The following is a 17,651-nucleotide window of genomic DNA, read 5'->3' as shown; positions in this document are numbered from 1 at the left end:
AAAACATGGAATTTAACAACTTGCTTTTGAATAAGCTTTAGGTGAACAATAAAATTAAGACAGAAGTAAAAAAAATCCTTTTAAATTAGTGAAAACAGATATTCAATTAGGCTTTGTTTCTAGGATGCAAGGCTAATTTATCCTATCAAAGTCAATAAATGTGATTCAACACACAGCAAAATAAAAAAATAAAGCCATATGATTATCTCAAGACACATAGAAAAGCCTTCTATAAAATCCAAAATCCCTGCAAACAAAAACCTTCAACAGATTGGGCATTGAAGGAGCACAGCTCGAAGTACAGATAGCCATCCATGACAAACCCACAGTCAACATTAGACTGAGCAGACAAAAACTAAAAGCATTACCCTTAAGAACTGGAACTAGGATGCCCACTCTTACTGTCTTACCATTCCTATTCAACACAGTACTGGAAGTCCTAGCTGGGGCAATTATAAAAAAGAAAAAGAAATTCTGGATATTAGCCCTTTGTCAGATGGGTAGCTTGCAAAAATTTTTTCCCATCCTGTTGGTTCCCAGTTCACTCTGATTGTTTCTTTTGCTGTGCAGAAGCTCTGAAGTTTAACTAGATCCCATTTGTCTATTTTGGCTTTTGTTGCCATTGCTTTGGGTGTTTTAGTCATAAAGTTCTTGCCTATGCCTATGTCCTGAATGCTATTGCCTATGTATTCTTCTAGAGTTTTTATGGTGTTAGGTCTTATGTTTAAATCTTTAATCCATCTGGAGTTAATTTTTGTAAAGTGTGTAAGGAATGGGTCAAGTTTCAGTTTTCTGCACATGGTTAGCCAGTTTTCCCAACACTATTTATTAAACAGGGAATCCTTTCTCCATTGCTCATTTTTGTCAGGCTTGTCAAAAAGCAGACAGTTGTAGTTGTGTGGTGTTACTTCCGAGGGCTCTGTTCTGATCCATTGGTCTATATCTCTGTTTTGGTACCAGTACCATGCTGTTTTGATTACTGTAGCCTTATAATATAGTTTGAAGTCAGGTAGCCTGATGCCTCCAACTTCGTTCTTTTTGCTTAGGATTGTCTTCACTATGCAGGCTTTTTGTTGGTTCCATATGAAGTTTAAGGTGGTTTTTTTTTTAGTTCTGTGAAGAAGGTCAATGGTGGCTTGATGCAGATAGCATTGAATCTATAACTTACTTTGGGCAGCATGGCCATTTTCACAAAAACAAATTTACAAGAAAAAAACAAACAACCCCATCAAAAAGTGGATGAAGGATCTGAACAGGCACTTTTCAAAAGAAGACATTTATGCAGCCAACACACATATGAAAACACAGTCATACTGGACATTAGAGAAATGCAAATCAAAACCACGTTGAGAAACCATCTCATGCCAGTTAGAATGGCAATTATTAAAAAATCAGTAGACAATAGATGCTGGAGAGGTTGTGGAGAAATAGGAATGTTTCTACACTATTGGTGGTAGTGTAACTTAGTGCAACCATTGTGGAAGAGAGTGTGGTGATTCCTTAAGGATATAGAACTAGAAATACCATTTGACCTAGCAATCTCATTATTGGGTATATACCCAAATAATTATAAATCATTCTATTATAAAGACACGTGCACACGTATATTCATTGTGGTACTATTTACAATAGTTAAGACTTGGAACCAAACAAATTGCCCATCAAGTTTAGGCTGGATAAAGGAAATGTGGCACATATACACCATGGAATACTATGTAGCCATAAAAAGAATGAGTTCATGTTCTTGCCGGGACAGGGACGCATCTGGAAACCATCACTCTCAGCAAACTCACCTAAGAGCAGCAAATGAAACACCGCATATTCTCACTCATAGGTGGGTGATGAAAAATGAGAACACATGGACACAGAAAGGGGAGTACTAAACACTGGGGTCTATTAGGGGGAAAAGGGGAGGGCCAGTGGGAGGGGGAGGTGGGGAGGGATAGCCTGGGGAGAAACGCCAAATGTGGGTGAAGGGGAGAAGGAAAGCAAAGCACACTGCCATGTGTGTACCTGCGCAACTGTCTTGCATGCTCTGCTCATGTACCCCAAAACCTAAAATCCAATAAAAATTTTAAAAAAAGAACAGCAAAGCAAACACTGCATGATCTCACTTGTAAATGGATGTTGAACAATGAGAACACATGGACACAGGGAGGGGAATATCACATACTGGGGCCTGTTGGCAGGCGGTGGAGAGCTAGGGGAGCGACAGCAGTGGGTGGAGAGGTTGGGGAGGGATAACGTTAGGAGAAATAGCTCATGTGGGTGATGGGGCAATAGATGCAGCAAGTCAGCATGGCATATGTATAGCTATGTAAAAATCCTGCAAGTTCTGCACATGTGCCACAGAACTTAAACTATAATAAAAAAAAGAAAGAAAAAAAGGCATTCAAATAGAAAATGAAGAAGTCAAACTAATTCTCGTTGCCAATAATTTTATTCTATACCTAGAAAACCTTAAGGACTGTACCAAAAGATTCCTGGAGCAGATAAATGAATTCAGTAAAATTTTTGTAAACAAAACTCAGTAGCATTTCTATGCATCGATAATGTTCCAGCTGAGAACAAAGTCAATAATACAATCTCATTTACAGTAGCTCCCCAAAAACACAACACCTAGACCGCTACAAGGAGATGACAAAACACTGCTGAAAGAAATTATAGATGACACGGACAAATAAAAAATATTCCATGCTCATGGATTTGAAGAACCAATATATTTAAAATGATCATACTGCCCAAAACAATTTACAAATTAAATTCCATTCCCATCAAAACACCAATGTTATATTTCATAAGACTAGTAAAATCTATTCTAAAATTCACTTGGAAACAGATAAAAAGGATGAATAGCCCAAGCAATTTTAATAAAAAGAACAAACCTGGAAGTATCACGTTGCCTGACTTCAAACTATACTATAAGACTTCAGTAATGGAAACAGCATGATAGTAGCACGAAACACAGACAAACAGACTAGTGTAACAAAAGAGACAACCCGGAAATAAACCTGCATATATACAACCATCTGATCTTGGACCAATTAGCAAAAATAACTCACAGTGAAGGAACTCCACAGTTAATAAATGTTGTTTTAATAACTGTCTAGTCATAATTAGAAGAATAAAATTGAATTCCTTTCTCTCACATTATGCAAAAATGAATGCAAGATGGGTTTAATATATAAGATGGGTTTAAATGTAAGACTTCAAACTATCAATATTCTAGAAGAAAACCTAGGAAGTGCCCTTCTCAGGATTGGTTTTTGCTTTAAATTTCGTATGAAACCAAAAAGGGGCTGTATAGTCAAGACAATATTAAGAAAGAAGAAAAAGCTGGAGGCATCACATAAACTGATTTCAAACTATGCTATAAGGCTACAGTAACCAAAACAGCATGTTACTGATATCAAAACAGACATATAACCAACAAAATAGAAAAGAATCCTCAGAAATAACACCACACATCTACAACCATCTGATTTTCAACAAACCTGACAAAAACAAGCAATGAAGAAGGATACCCTATTTAATACATTGTGTTGAGAAAACTGGCTAGTCATATGCAGAAAACAGAATCTAGACCTCTTCCTTACACTTTATACAAAAATTAACTCAAGATAGATTAAAGACTTAGATGTAAAATCTAAAACCACAAAACAAATATCCTAGAAGAAAACCTAGGCAACACCATTTAGGACACAGGCATGGGCAAAGACTTCATGACTAAAACACCAAAAGCAATTGCAACAAAAGCCAAAATTGACAAATGTGATTTAATTAAACCAAGGAGTTTCTGCTCAGCAAAAGAACCTATCATCAGAGAAAACAGGCAATCTAAGAATGGGAGAAAATTTTCACAATCTATGAATCTGATAAAGGTATAATATCTAGAATCTACAAGGAACTTAATCAAATTTACCAAAAAACATGACCTAATCAAAAAGTGAGCAAAGGATATGAACAGACAGTTCCCAAAATTTCATCATCACTGGTCCTTAGAGAAATGCAAATCAAAACTACAATGAGATACCATCTCACACCAGTTAGAATGGTGATCATTAAAAAGTCAGGAAGCAACAGATGCTGGCAAGAATGTTGAGAAACACAACAGCTTTTACACCGTTGGTAAGAGTGCAAATTAGTTAAACCATTGTGAATTGTTTAACTAATTTAACTAATGTGTAGTGGATTCTCAAGGACCTGAAAGCAGACATACCATTTGACCCAGCAATTCCATTACACAGCATCTATCCAAAGGATTATAAATCATTCTACTATAAAGACAAATGCACACATACATTTATTGCATCATTATTTACAATAGCAAAGACTTGGAACCAACCCAAATTCCCATCAATGAGAGACGGGATAAAGAAAATGTGGCACATTTACACCATGGAATACTCTGAAGCTATGAAAAAGGATGAGTTTATGTTCTTTGCAGGGACATGAATGAAGCTGGAAACCATCATCCTCAGCAAACTAACAGAGGAACAGAAAAGCAAACCCCACATGTTCTCAATCATAAGTAGGAGTTGAACAATGAGAACACATGGGCACAGGGAGGGGAACATCACACACCAGTTTCTGTCAGGAAGTGGGGAGTGAGCAGAGGGAGAGCATTAGGACAAACATCTAATGTGTTGGGGCTTAAAACCTAGATGATGGTTTGACAGGTGTGGCAAACCATCATGGCACATGTATGCCTTTGTAACAAACCTGCACATTCAGCACATGTTTCCCAGAACTTAAGGTAAAATAAAATTACATAAAAAGATTAGCTTTTGCGAGTAGTTTAGGATAAATTCCCAAAAGCTACTGCAACAAAAACAGAAATTGACAAGTGGGACCTGATTAGAGTAAAGAGCTTCTGCACAGCAAAATAAATTACCAACAGAGTAAACAGACAGCCTATACGATGAGACAAAATATTTGCAAACTATGCATCTAACAAAAGTCTAGTATATAGAATCTACAAGGAACTTAATTAAATCAACAAGCCAAAGAAAAACAAACAATCCCATTAAAAACGGGTGAAAGAGGTGAACAGACACTTCTCAAAAGAAATCATACACATGTCCAACAAGCATATGAAAAAATGCTCAACATTACTAGTCGTCAGAGAAATGCAAATCAAAACCACAATTAGATATTATCTCATACCAGCTGGAATGGCAATGAATTAAAAAGTCAATAAACAACAGATGTTGACAGGCTACAGAGAAAAGGGACTACTTATACACTATTGTTGGGAATGCAAACTAGTGCAGACTCTTTGGAAAGCAGTTAGTGGAGATTTCTCAAAGTACTTAAAATGGAACCACTGGTTGACTCAGCAATCCCAATACTGGGAATATAACTAAAGGAACATAATTCATTCTATCAAAAAGACACATGCACGTTTATATTCATTGCAATGCTACTCACACTAGCAAAGATAAAGACTGAAGCTTGGTTCCCATCAAGAGTGGACTGGATTTTAAAAGTGTGGTACATATAACCCATGGAATACTATGTATCCTTTAAAAAAATCATACAATTGCAGTAACATGGATGGAGCTGGAGGCCATTATCCTAAGAAAACTAACACAGGAACAGAAAACCGAATACTACATGTTGCCATGTATAAATGGTAGCTAATCATTGAATACACATGATCATAAAGATGAGAACAATGAACACTGGGGATCTCTAGGCCAGGGAGAGAGAGAGGGGCGTGTTGGCAGAAGAGTCACCTGTTGGGTACATGCTGATGGTCTGAGTGACCGAATCATTGAGATCCCCAAGCCTCAGTTTAACACAATTTTTTCATGTAACAAATCTGAATGTATATCCTTTAATCTATAATAAAATTTGAAATCTAAAAATTACACATTTATTTATAAGAATATTGTGATTATATTTTGATATTAGTTCTTGCTTCTAGGTAGCAGGATTATAATTGATAAATTAAAAAAAAAATTTTCCAAAATTGCATAATACCAAGCACATAGTAAGCGTTTTATAAATACATATGACAAAAAGTAATTTCATTTAAATCAGAGTTTTCTCACACATACTCATTATCAATAAGTTATGTCAATACTACCTGATAGGAGAATGTTTGCTTTCTAAATCAGTTAAGTATATCAAAGACATTGTATTATATTCTTACTGATGGACTGCTTTGAATTTCTATTTTCACAACTTCTGAAAGAATATATAGAAATATTTTTTTCACTGTATTAACTCACTGTAAATATATACACTTTGGATAATTGGGAACAGGAAAAGAAATTGGATTACCTTTAGTTAATAGAAAAGAAAACTGTTACTATTAATTGTCCTGAAGCATATAAAATGCAGGTTGGTTGACTGATACTCAAAATAGCATAAATTAATTCCTGTTTCTATTTTTCAGGCCATCTAATTTAACGACTCTGTTTAGTGTACAATAAAGGTTTCATATAAGAAAGAAAAACATACAACAGGTAATAAATTGATTGCTGCAGAAGACTGTAAATATTTCAGAGACAAACAAATTCAGATAGATAAGTTGGCTCCACAGAACAAAACATCAGAATATTCTCTGAATAAAGCCTAATCATTTTCTCAGAGACTCAAAAATAATTTTATCATCAATAAGTACTTATTATGGCATCCTGGCTCTTTCTTAAAGGGCAAAATGAAGCATGACCACCCTTGATTTATATGCCCTCTTAACTAGTGTTATGTAACTGCCCATGAACTATTTCCCTTTCTCACTGGAAGGTTTTTCTGGAATGGGTCATACAGTCAACAAAAGCCTTAGAAGTCTTAGATTCACATGAACTCAGAAATGAACGTGCTCTTCTGTGTTGGTAGGGAAGCAGCTTTCCTCAGTTTTCAGAATCTGAGGAAAGACACCTACAGAAAGCCTATTTAACACACGGGTGAGTCTTCACAATCCAACACAACTTTTTCTACAATGCTTCACCTCCTAAACTTGTCAAATTCCACTAATAGTTTATCTTTAAATGATACAAAATTTTCTCAAATAGTATAGAAGACATAAAAGTCTTTGTGTGAAAAAGATCACGTGATGAAATAAGGGTAGACACAGTTTGGGGTGTGACTAGACAACATAACGTAAAAACAATCAATGGCAAACATCTCAATGTAAGATTTGTTTCATGATTAATAACTAGTATGTTCAAATTAAAATGTAAACATTTGTGCCATAAAACAAATATGACAATTATATCAATATATTTTAAAATGTTTTGATTATTGCTTTATTTTTTGTTAACTAATTTTTGTTTTTGAAATGGAGTCTCACCTCTGTCACCCAGGTTGGAGTGCAGTGGCATGCTCTCGGCTCAACGCAACCTCCACCTCCTGGGTTCAAGCAATTCTCCAGACTTGGCCTCCAGAAGAGCTGGGATTACAGGTCTGCACCACCATGCCCTGCTAATTTTTATGTTTTTATTAGAGATGGGGTTTCACCATGTTAGCCAGGATGGTCTCAAACTCCTGGCCTCAAGTTATCTGCTTGCCTTGGCCTCCCAAAGTACAGGTGTGAGACACCATGCCTGGCCTGGGTTTTTGTTTTAATGTTATGAGAAAGAATACACATTTTATAACTTTAATCATAAAGCAATCAAGTCCTTAAAAATTGAATCTAAATTTTTAACGGAAAGAGGGAAAATAAGGTACAAAGTTCTAAAAATTGTTCTATCGTTGCTTTTATTGTTAAATCATAAGTAATATTTAAGTTTCCAATTTCCTCATTTTTTTCTGGCTAGATTTTCAAATGATTAGTTGAAGACAAACGATCAAATACATAAATAACTAGGAAAAAGTGGAAGCACATTTCGTCAAAAATTAGGTGATAAATTTTTACATACAGTGACTTTAAAAATAAATAATACAAATAATATATATGTAATAGATACATAGTATCTTGACAGACACAATCATTAACTGTGTGTGTATATATATATAAGCATATGAATGTCTGGGTGTGTATATATACAGCTAGTGTGTATATAGCTAGCTTATACAGACAGACATAGATGTACACATATGTTATTACAAACACACATTGTGCTTATACTTGTCAAGATACAATATATCATGTATGTAACATATATACACACTAGTTTTGTATGTGTGTATATATATAGCTAGTGATTCTGTGTATATATGTACATACACATATAGCTAGTGTGTGTTTATGTATAGTATATAAATATATATAATATCTTGACAGAAACAAGATATCTTTCAGTATACAGACATAGTAGTTGATATGTACATATACATAGCTAGTGTATATATACTGTTTCTTGACAGATGCAATCACTAGCTATGTGTAGAAAGATATGTGTATACAGCTGGAGACTGTATGTGTCAAGGTATATGATATGGATCCTCACAGTCATTAGTTGGCAGAGAAATACTGTGAAGAAGCAGGCTTTTGATCATATAACACTATTATGAATAACTCGAATTCATAAAATATAAAGAATATTACCTCTCAAGAAGTATTTAACAACGTGAGAACCTGAGAACAGACAATGGACAAGGAACATTTGTTAAAAATTTGCTTTAGGCCTATTTACTGACAAGTAAATCACGACTCACCCTGAGCCTGAAACATGACAGTAGCTTTGGCTTCAGCTATTAATAACCTACTGCATGTCCTCTGTACATAAAGAGGTACCTTCCTTAATGTCATAAAATAAGATTGTATTGAGGATCTTATGTAAAGCAATATACAGAAAAGCATTATTCATTATACATAAAGAGGTACAGAGGACATGCAGTAGGTTATTAGTATCTGAATTTGTGTTTTTAGAATAACTTATTCTTCAGGATGTTGATCATATATTAATGACATTATTGATCAAGTATTAATGACATGTATTAATGACATTAATACATGATCAACATCCTGAAGAATAAGTTATTCTAAAAACACAAAGCAAAAAGAAAACTAGATTATTTTTATTTTTATATATGATTTTTAAATAGTTCATTTGCAAATTTATCAATCCTTAAAGAAAACGGAGATGGAAATTAAGGTGACCTCTTGGGGGCTCATTATGGAAAGTGCATGCCATTTTTTAAGTAATAATTAGGATTAACCCACATGTCTTAAGAAACAACCTAAGAACAGAATGACAAAAAATTAAAAGATACAAGAGAGATTTATAGGTGAAATTAGAAAGATTCATGATGTTTACTTTAGAGAGAAGACAACTAGTAGATATAGTGAAGCAAATAATTTTAAACTACTATAAAGGCAATTACAAAAGGCATTGCTTTTAAAAGCACCATTAACTTTTTTCTTTAAATTGAGTCCTTGCTTAGTAATTACTACTCCTGTGAAAAAGAATGTAAGAATTTACGGAATTCACTAAATAAATTCAATTTACCATATTTTAATTTTTAAAAATAATTTTCTTACCTCTAGAAAATCAACCTAATTGACTTTGACATGTGGAAAATGTGCTTCGACATATAAAAATTAAAGTATAATAGAAAAGAATCCTCTTGCCTACTCCTACTTACCCTGTCTCATAAAGAAATTATAAAGCAATGAATTTAAAATGGGTCAGATGAAAACCATTTAAACTGTAATACATATAATCAATTCAAGTAAGTTAGTGCTACAGGCTTATTGAGACAAATTCTTTATCAAGATATAATGCACTAATAAGAATAGAGTGTGGTGTTACTGTGGATAATGCCTTGGAGACAATGTAATTTTACTTTATAACATTATTATCCCAGTGCCCACTGGGCACACACCACTGCTGTTAAAAAAAAATGGCAGGAAAAGAGGAGTCTAAATATGGGAACAACTTTCAAGAATTTACAATCTAGGGACATGGAAATAATTTCTTTAAAATTAGAAATATATTCTCATATGAATTAGGCTTCTAAAATATATCAGTCTTCTTGAGGTTTTCCTTTGCAATATAAAACAATTGTTTAGGAGAGGACTTTCTGGTCTGATTACGTGGCTTTCCCCCCAGGCATAGCTAATAAAAATGCAAAATTCGGATACATTGTCTATTACCTTCCTTAATGTCATAAAATAAAATTGTATTGAGGATCTTATGTAAAGCCATATACGGAAAAGCATTATTCAACAGTTTCCTAAAGCTGATGAGAATTTTGAACAATTCATGACAAGTTTAAGAAATCAAGTTCTATAAAACAGTAAGGATGAGGTTATATAACAATGTAGTGTCATATGATTTGAGAGTGCTTATTCTTTACAGAAGTGTAAATTAATTCTTAGTAATTTGAAAACATAGTCTGTTCTGGATGTGTAAGATATATGATGCTTTCTAGCATGGAAATAATATCTGTGTGTATTAGTTAGATAGCATTTCTATGATAAGAACTGTAATCTTCTAGACCTTGGAATACTCCCATTTGTTCAGAGTGAAACTTAGTAGGAGTAGCATTTCCCTCTATGCTTCAATTTAAAAGGATAACTTTTGTCTAAACCTATGAAATGTGGTATACTAGTTCAAAATGTTTACTGAGCACTATAATGAAACTGGTACTTTTCAGATCTTGGGATGTATTGGTAAACAAAATGAGTAAAGATTCTTTCCTTTAGAAGTAATATTCTAGCAGTGAGAAACAGACAACTAAAATATGCCTAAAAATAAATGCTTTACAATTTGCTGCTCTGTGATGTGTGCTGTGGAATAAGGAACAAGAAGAGTGGGGTAAGGAGGATCAGTAACACCAAGAGAGAGGAGGAGCTTGTTGTAGCATGTAGGTTGCTTAGCGTGAGCTCATGCAGAAAGTATCAACTGACCAAACAAATAGAAACGAAAGTGAGGCTATCTAAGGAGAGGTTGTTCCAGGCAGAGAAGCAAGCCAGTACAGCCCATCTAAAAAGGAGAACAGTCTGTGTTTGAGGAACAACCAGAATACCAGTGTGGGTGAGGTCAGTGTGAGCCAAGGGTCATGAGAAGGAGGAGGTGAGGTAAGAGGTGTTTCAGAGGCCAGATCCTGTTGGACTTCACAGGCCATGGTGAGGACTTTGGTTCTACCCTGAATTAAAGGTGATCCAGAGAAGACTTTGTAACAGAGGAGTGACCTAATCTGAGTAACAATTTAGAAGGTGATATGGTTTGGGTGTGTTCCCACCCAAACTTCATCTTGAACTGTAGTTCTCATAACAACCATTTGTCGTGGGAGGGACCCTGTGGGAGGTAATTGAATCATGGGGCAGTTATGCCATGCCTCTGACTTCCAGATAGTGAGTGACTTCTCACGAGATCTGATGGTTTTATAGGAAGGTTTTCCTCCTTTTCCCTGGCACTTCTTGCTGTCACCACATGAAGAAGGGTATGATTGATTTCCCTTCTACCATGATTGTAAGTTTCCTGAGACCTCCCCAACTATTCTGAACTGTGGGTCACTTAAAGCTCTTTTCTTTATAAATTACCCAGTCTTGGTATGTCTTTATTAGCCACATGGAATGGACTAATACAGGAAGCTCACTTGGTTCTCTGTGAGAAATAGATTGCAGGGACAAGCAGAGTAGTAGTGAGAAGGTGATGTTGTAACCTGGGCAATTTATGATGGTGGCTCATGTGAAGAGGGGTGCAAATCACATGGTTAGGATTGCTTCAATTCTGTATTTTGAGGATTGAATATTTTTTGATGTTTTTCTTTGATTGGTTGGCGGTATCATAAGAGAAAAAAGAATTAAGAGTGTTTCTAACGTTTTAGGTGAACAATTTTAATTACTTAATTATTTTAATTGTTTCATCTGAATTGTAGAAGCCTGTGGTGAAAAATTCAAGGAAGACCAGGCATCATTTGGGGTCATGTGGAATTATAAATATTTCTTTTGAAATGCAAAGCAGTGTGTTGCATATATGAGCTTGCAAGAATTAGACACTTAGGCAGGATGTATGATTTTGAGAGACATCACAACAGAGATGATTCATACAGCTATGGAACTGGATGAGAAATAGCATAATACATAGGTGATAAAGAAGATAAGACTAAACAGTGGGGCACTGCAGTATTAAGAAGTCAATTATAAGAGAAGAAACCATTAAATAAACTGAAGGAGAGTGACTCAAGTGAAGTAGCAATAAAACCAATAACGTGTTGTGTCCTGGAAGTCCAGTGAAGACAGTTTCTTAAAGGAGAAGAAGTGGTCAAGTGTGCCGATTTCTGTCTTTAGGCCAAATAAATTAGGACTGAGAACTGGCTGTTGGTTTTAGCAACATTAAGATCATTGATGATATTGTTAAAAGCAGGATTTTTTTCAAGGACTGATGGGTTTAAAGAGACTGGAGGGGGTAATTAGAAACAGATAATATTAAAACATATAAAAGAAGGATATGAATAATACATGTGGAATATTGTATAATAATTCTTTAGAAGAGTTGATGGAAGTGTGATTTTTTGTATGCCCAGTTACCAAATCTTTTTTTTTTCCTGGTAGATTATTTTATTTTATTTTATTTCTTTATTGTACTTTAGGTTCTGGGCTACATGTGCAGATAATGCCGGATTGTTGCATAGGTACATACATAGCAAGGTGGTTTGCTGCCTTCATCCCCCCATCACCTATATCTGATATTTCTCCCCTCATTATCCATCCCCACTTTCCCCACCTCAGACTGTCCCTCCCCTGGCCCTCACTACTGACCATGGTGTGTGATGCTCCCCTCCCTGTGTCCACATGTTCTAATTGTTCAACGCCCTCCTATGAGTGATAACATGCGGTGTTTAGTTTTCTGTTCTATGTCAGTTTGCTGAGAATGATGGTTTCCAGATTAATACAGGTCCCTATGAAGGACACAAACTCATTGTTTTTATGGCTGCAGAGTATTCCATGGTGTATATGTGCCAAATTTTCTTTACCCAGTCTATCGATGAGGGACATTTGGGTTGGTTCCAGGTCTTTGCTATTGTAAACAGTGCCGCAATGAACATACATGTGCATGTGTCTTTATAATGGAACTTATTCTTACATTTGGATGGGGCAGAAACCTCTTTCTTACCTTGGATGCTGAAAAAGTTCCCAAATCGCATTTCTTAGTACTTAAAACTAGAGCGAGACAGTGTGACCTAAACTTGAATCAGATGCATTTCCTACTGTGGAATGTGAAAAAAATAATAATGCAAAACACAAAAGACCACACACCACACACACACACACACACACACACACACACACACACACAGAGGAGTGGTTAACTGCATTTGAAATATAAACACAGAAGCTCTCGATTGCAATACTAATATCAAGTAGCATTCATCCCAGTTTCTAAGTTAGAATCCAGTATCCAACCAGTAATTCCAGGAGTAATATCCCAGGACCAGCACCAGAACTGGGCATGATTACAAAGTAGGCATCACACGTGTAGCAGTGGTGATGGTATTCTAACAAGTATATTAAGTGATATGTTTGATATGATTTCTACAGTGATTATCGTCACTGAATCACAATTGTGCTTATCAATTTTCTCAACCAGAATTTTCTGCCTTGTCCAGAATTCAGGTACTAGATATTGTGGTATAATACACAGTGGAAAAATAGCTGTTGAACACATGACACAGATACATTACATACATGCACATTAAAATACAGGACTTTGGGGGATATGCAGAGAGCTCCTCTGCCCTCTCTGCACATACTTACTCTTCACCTTTCCTCACATTGCTTTTTGCCCAAAAGGCTGACCTCTAAGAACTACGCCAGCAGGCTCTCTCAAGCTTTTAATTACGTTAAACCCAAAGTAAGTACTGGTGGAAGACTGGACCACGGAAAAGTGAGGTGTTTGTCCTCTGGGTCCATCCCTGCCAGGCTACAGAATTCTAATGAGGTATGTCCCTACCAAAAGCCACAGTTTCTGAAAAGGGGCCCTCTTCTCTATAGTCAGTTCATTCCATGGCACTGTGGGTGAGGTCGTTGTTTCTTGTGGCTGCTGTCATATAGCCCCCAAACTGGGTGGCTTAAAACAATAGATAATATAAGGAATTTAAACAATTGAACATGCAGAAAAGAAATACCTCCATTAAAAAGTAGGCATAAGACATGAACACTTCTTGAAAGAAGATATACAAGCAACCAACAGACATGAAAAAGTGCTCAGCATCACTAATGATCAGAGAAATGCAAATCAAAACGGCAGTAAGATAACATCTCACACCTCAACCAGAGTGGCTATGATTAAAAAGTCAAAAAACAACAGATGCTGGCAAGGCTGTGGGAAAAATGGAACACTTATACACGATTGGTGGGAATGTAAATTAGTCCAGTATTTGTGGAAAGCAGTTTGGAGATTTCTCAAAGAGCTTTAAACAGAGCTACCATTTAACTCAGCAATCCCATTACCGTATTTATTTCTAAAAGAAAACAACTCATTCTACCAAAAAGGCACATACACTCCATGTTCATCATAACGTTTCTCACAATAACAAAGACATGGAATCAAACTAGATGCCCAGCAAATATGGATTGGATAAAGAAAACATGATACATATGCCCCATGGAGTACTATGAATTCATAAAAAAGAATAAAATCATGTCCTTTGCAGCAACATAGATGCATCTGGAGGCCATTATCCTAAGCAATTAACCCAGGAACAGAAAACCAAATACAATGATAACTGGGTGCTAAGCATTGGGTACTCATGGACATAAAGATATCAACAACAGACACTAGTGACTGCTAGAGGGGGAAGGGAGGGAGTGGGGTTAAAGGTTGAAAAACTATTGGATACTGTATGTCCAGTACCTGAATGACAGGATCGATCATCCCAAACTTGAGCATCACAGGATATACTCATGCAATGAGCCTGAACATGTACCCCTGAATCTAAAATAAAAGTGGAAATTATTTTAGGAACAAGATATTTATTCTCCCAAAGTTCTGTGGAAATTCAGAAAATCAGTTGTCAGCAAAGTTTTTTGCTTCTGAAGAGCCAAGACATTCTTTTATATGTTTTTCTTTTAGCTTCTAATGTTGCTGGGAATCCTTGGTGTGCCTCATCTTTTAGAGTCATCACTGCAGTCTCTGCCTCTGTATCACATGGTGTGATGACCCCATGCCTGTTTCTGTGACTTTTTTGCTCTTCACATAAGGACACTAGTCATATGGAATTAATGGCCTACCCTACTCAGTATATGACCTTATCTTAACTAATCACACGTGCAATGTATAGAAATGCAATGACCCTTAGGGAATCTGAAAGTACCAAGTAAGAGCACATTCTGACATTTCTGTGAAGGACACTAATTTGGTGAGGGGTGGAGAAATGCTATCTATCCCAGTACGGCCATTGACAGCTTCCCTGCTCTTGTTAGCCCCAACATGAAATGCTCTGTTGTCTCTTATTAGTTCCACCTAATCATGCTCACAGCTCTAAAAATGTTTCCTGAATCAAGTTTTCTCATTTTCTCTATTTGAAGTTCTCTCTCCTTGTGGGATGCTGACTGACACAGGGATCCAGTGATAAGAGATTAAAGAATTTGGAACTTAGGATGAGGATTCTGTATGTAAGGGTGTACATGTCATATTTATGCAGAACCAGACAGAGAAAGAAAAAGAGTGAACCTTTCAAAATCTTAAATCTATATCTCATGCAATAGACCAAATTCAAGAGCATTTCTAAAACCATAGAAACAATTTCTCATCACTTCCAGCCCCATGGCTAAGATACTTAAGAAACAAACTCAACTATCAATCTTGCAGGTGACTGAGATACAATGTCAGTTTCATTCACAGCCTTGTGAGGTCTCATAAAAAGTTAGTGCATTGATGATGAACAAGTCACAGCATGAGAACTGAAAATGGTGAAATATAGGAAGATGAGAAGACACAGAGAAATGAAACCCAGCACTTCACTTGGCCTTCTATGCCAACCCAAGCATGAGAAGCATTTTAAAGGAGTTACATAAATGAGAGGAGATATAATTATAGAAAGGGCTTAATTTATTGGTGCAAGTACACTTATCTAGATTCAATGTGCTAAATTAAACTATTGGGATGATTCTAATTATTTCCATAGAATCCCAAATTCTTGTTATAATGAAAAAACCCAAGGACTGGAGCATAGCAACACTGGAATAGATTTACTATGTGCAACAAAAACTTCATCTCCTAACTATGTTTCCTGAGATGCCACAGAAGTCGATCCTTTTTACATCAGTTTTTACAAACACATTGGTGCAGAATTGTAGGTTCTTAGGAAAGCAGTACTATGTGAAATTTTATGGTACGATGATGCTGGGAGCACATGCTGCCCATTCTAATGAGCTTCCTGAGTTCTCTGGGTATGGATGAGTTTTGATTTGGGTCACCAGAAACAAGGCACATGCATTTGTAAACTAAGCATTGCTGCTTCAGTAGTGAACAGAATGTTCGACGCCCAAGTGTCATAGGTAATGGTTAATGACGATTTATTTCCTGGGATAGTAATTGTCGGATAGCCAACTAAAGCCCTGTCATGCTTATATAATTTACCCCAAACTCCAGGTTTGGAAAATAGATTACATCCACCAAAATAAAGAATAATGTGTTCTGCTATTTTAGTTCTGAGTTTTATTTTATTTATTTTTTATTTTTATTTACTTACTTGTTTTTTAAAAAGCAGCCCTCCTTGATTGAATAGTAGAGCTTACTAACCCTGAGACTGAATCTGGCAATGACATTGCTGGGAATATTAAAGGAAGACCTGATAAGTAACCTCCAGGTTTTGCCAAAATTCTGATTCATTTGGAGAATAGACATGGGGGATATCGGCTGGACAAAGGAAATACCACTTCTACTGTTTATAAAATTGTGGATTGTATCTGCGGGCAATTGAGCTTTGCAATGCTGAACTTTGGAATTAGAGACTTCTTTCAAAACACAGAAAAGGCTCAACAATTTATGCATGTATCTCAATGGAAAAGAGTCTTCGTGTGTAAATTTACGACATGGAGAGGCAGAAAGGGAAATGTATGCTTTCTATTTCTTGTTGGCAGTTCATCACTAAAAGAAGTAAGAAGCTGTACCTAGCATCCTGAATTTATTCTCCCTGATTCATTAATCGGATTTTTTTTCTTCTTTCCAGGGAAAAAGAAATGGATGAGATGTGGCGAAAGCGATCAGTAAAGCTATTTTATTGGACTCCATTTTCAAAGGAAAGTCAGGAATGGATGAAAGCTTTTGCCTGATTCCAAAAGACACTGCATCATTTAGACAGGAGCAGTAGCTAATGTATTGGGTTCTGTTGCTTATCATATTCTTTAAAACAGCCATGACCACTGATCAGACTCTTGGGGACAAATCCTGGTTCTTTTTTACATCCTTAAGCTGCACAACTGAGGAAACGACAGCCCTCTTATGACATAAACAGGGCTGGGATCCAATCTGGTAGCTGGAACTGTGTGGCCTGGTGTGACTTTGGTGTCTAATTCCGTTCCAAACTCCATTTATATTGATTAGGAAACCCAGCTCTTACCTCACCACAGTCAGGTGGTGTGACAAAGCCCTGCAGACAAGGCTAAAGGCCACAGAGGAAGCTTTGCTGTCATACTTGTTTGTTCACCAGAAGGCTGAGTGAGCACCTGCCTGCCTCCTAGAACAGGCTGGGGACTGGGACCTAAGACTTGTGGTTAAAGTGTTATCATGCTAAGGTTCAGTCAT

This window comes from Callithrix jacchus, chromosome 13 (assembly GCF_049354715.1).
Source record: "Callithrix jacchus isolate 240 chromosome 13, calJac240_pri, whole genome shotgun sequence".
Classification (NCBI taxonomy): Eukaryota; Metazoa; Chordata; class Mammalia; order Primates; family Cebidae; genus Callithrix; species Callithrix jacchus.
This window is presented reverse-complemented; position numbering follows the sequence as displayed.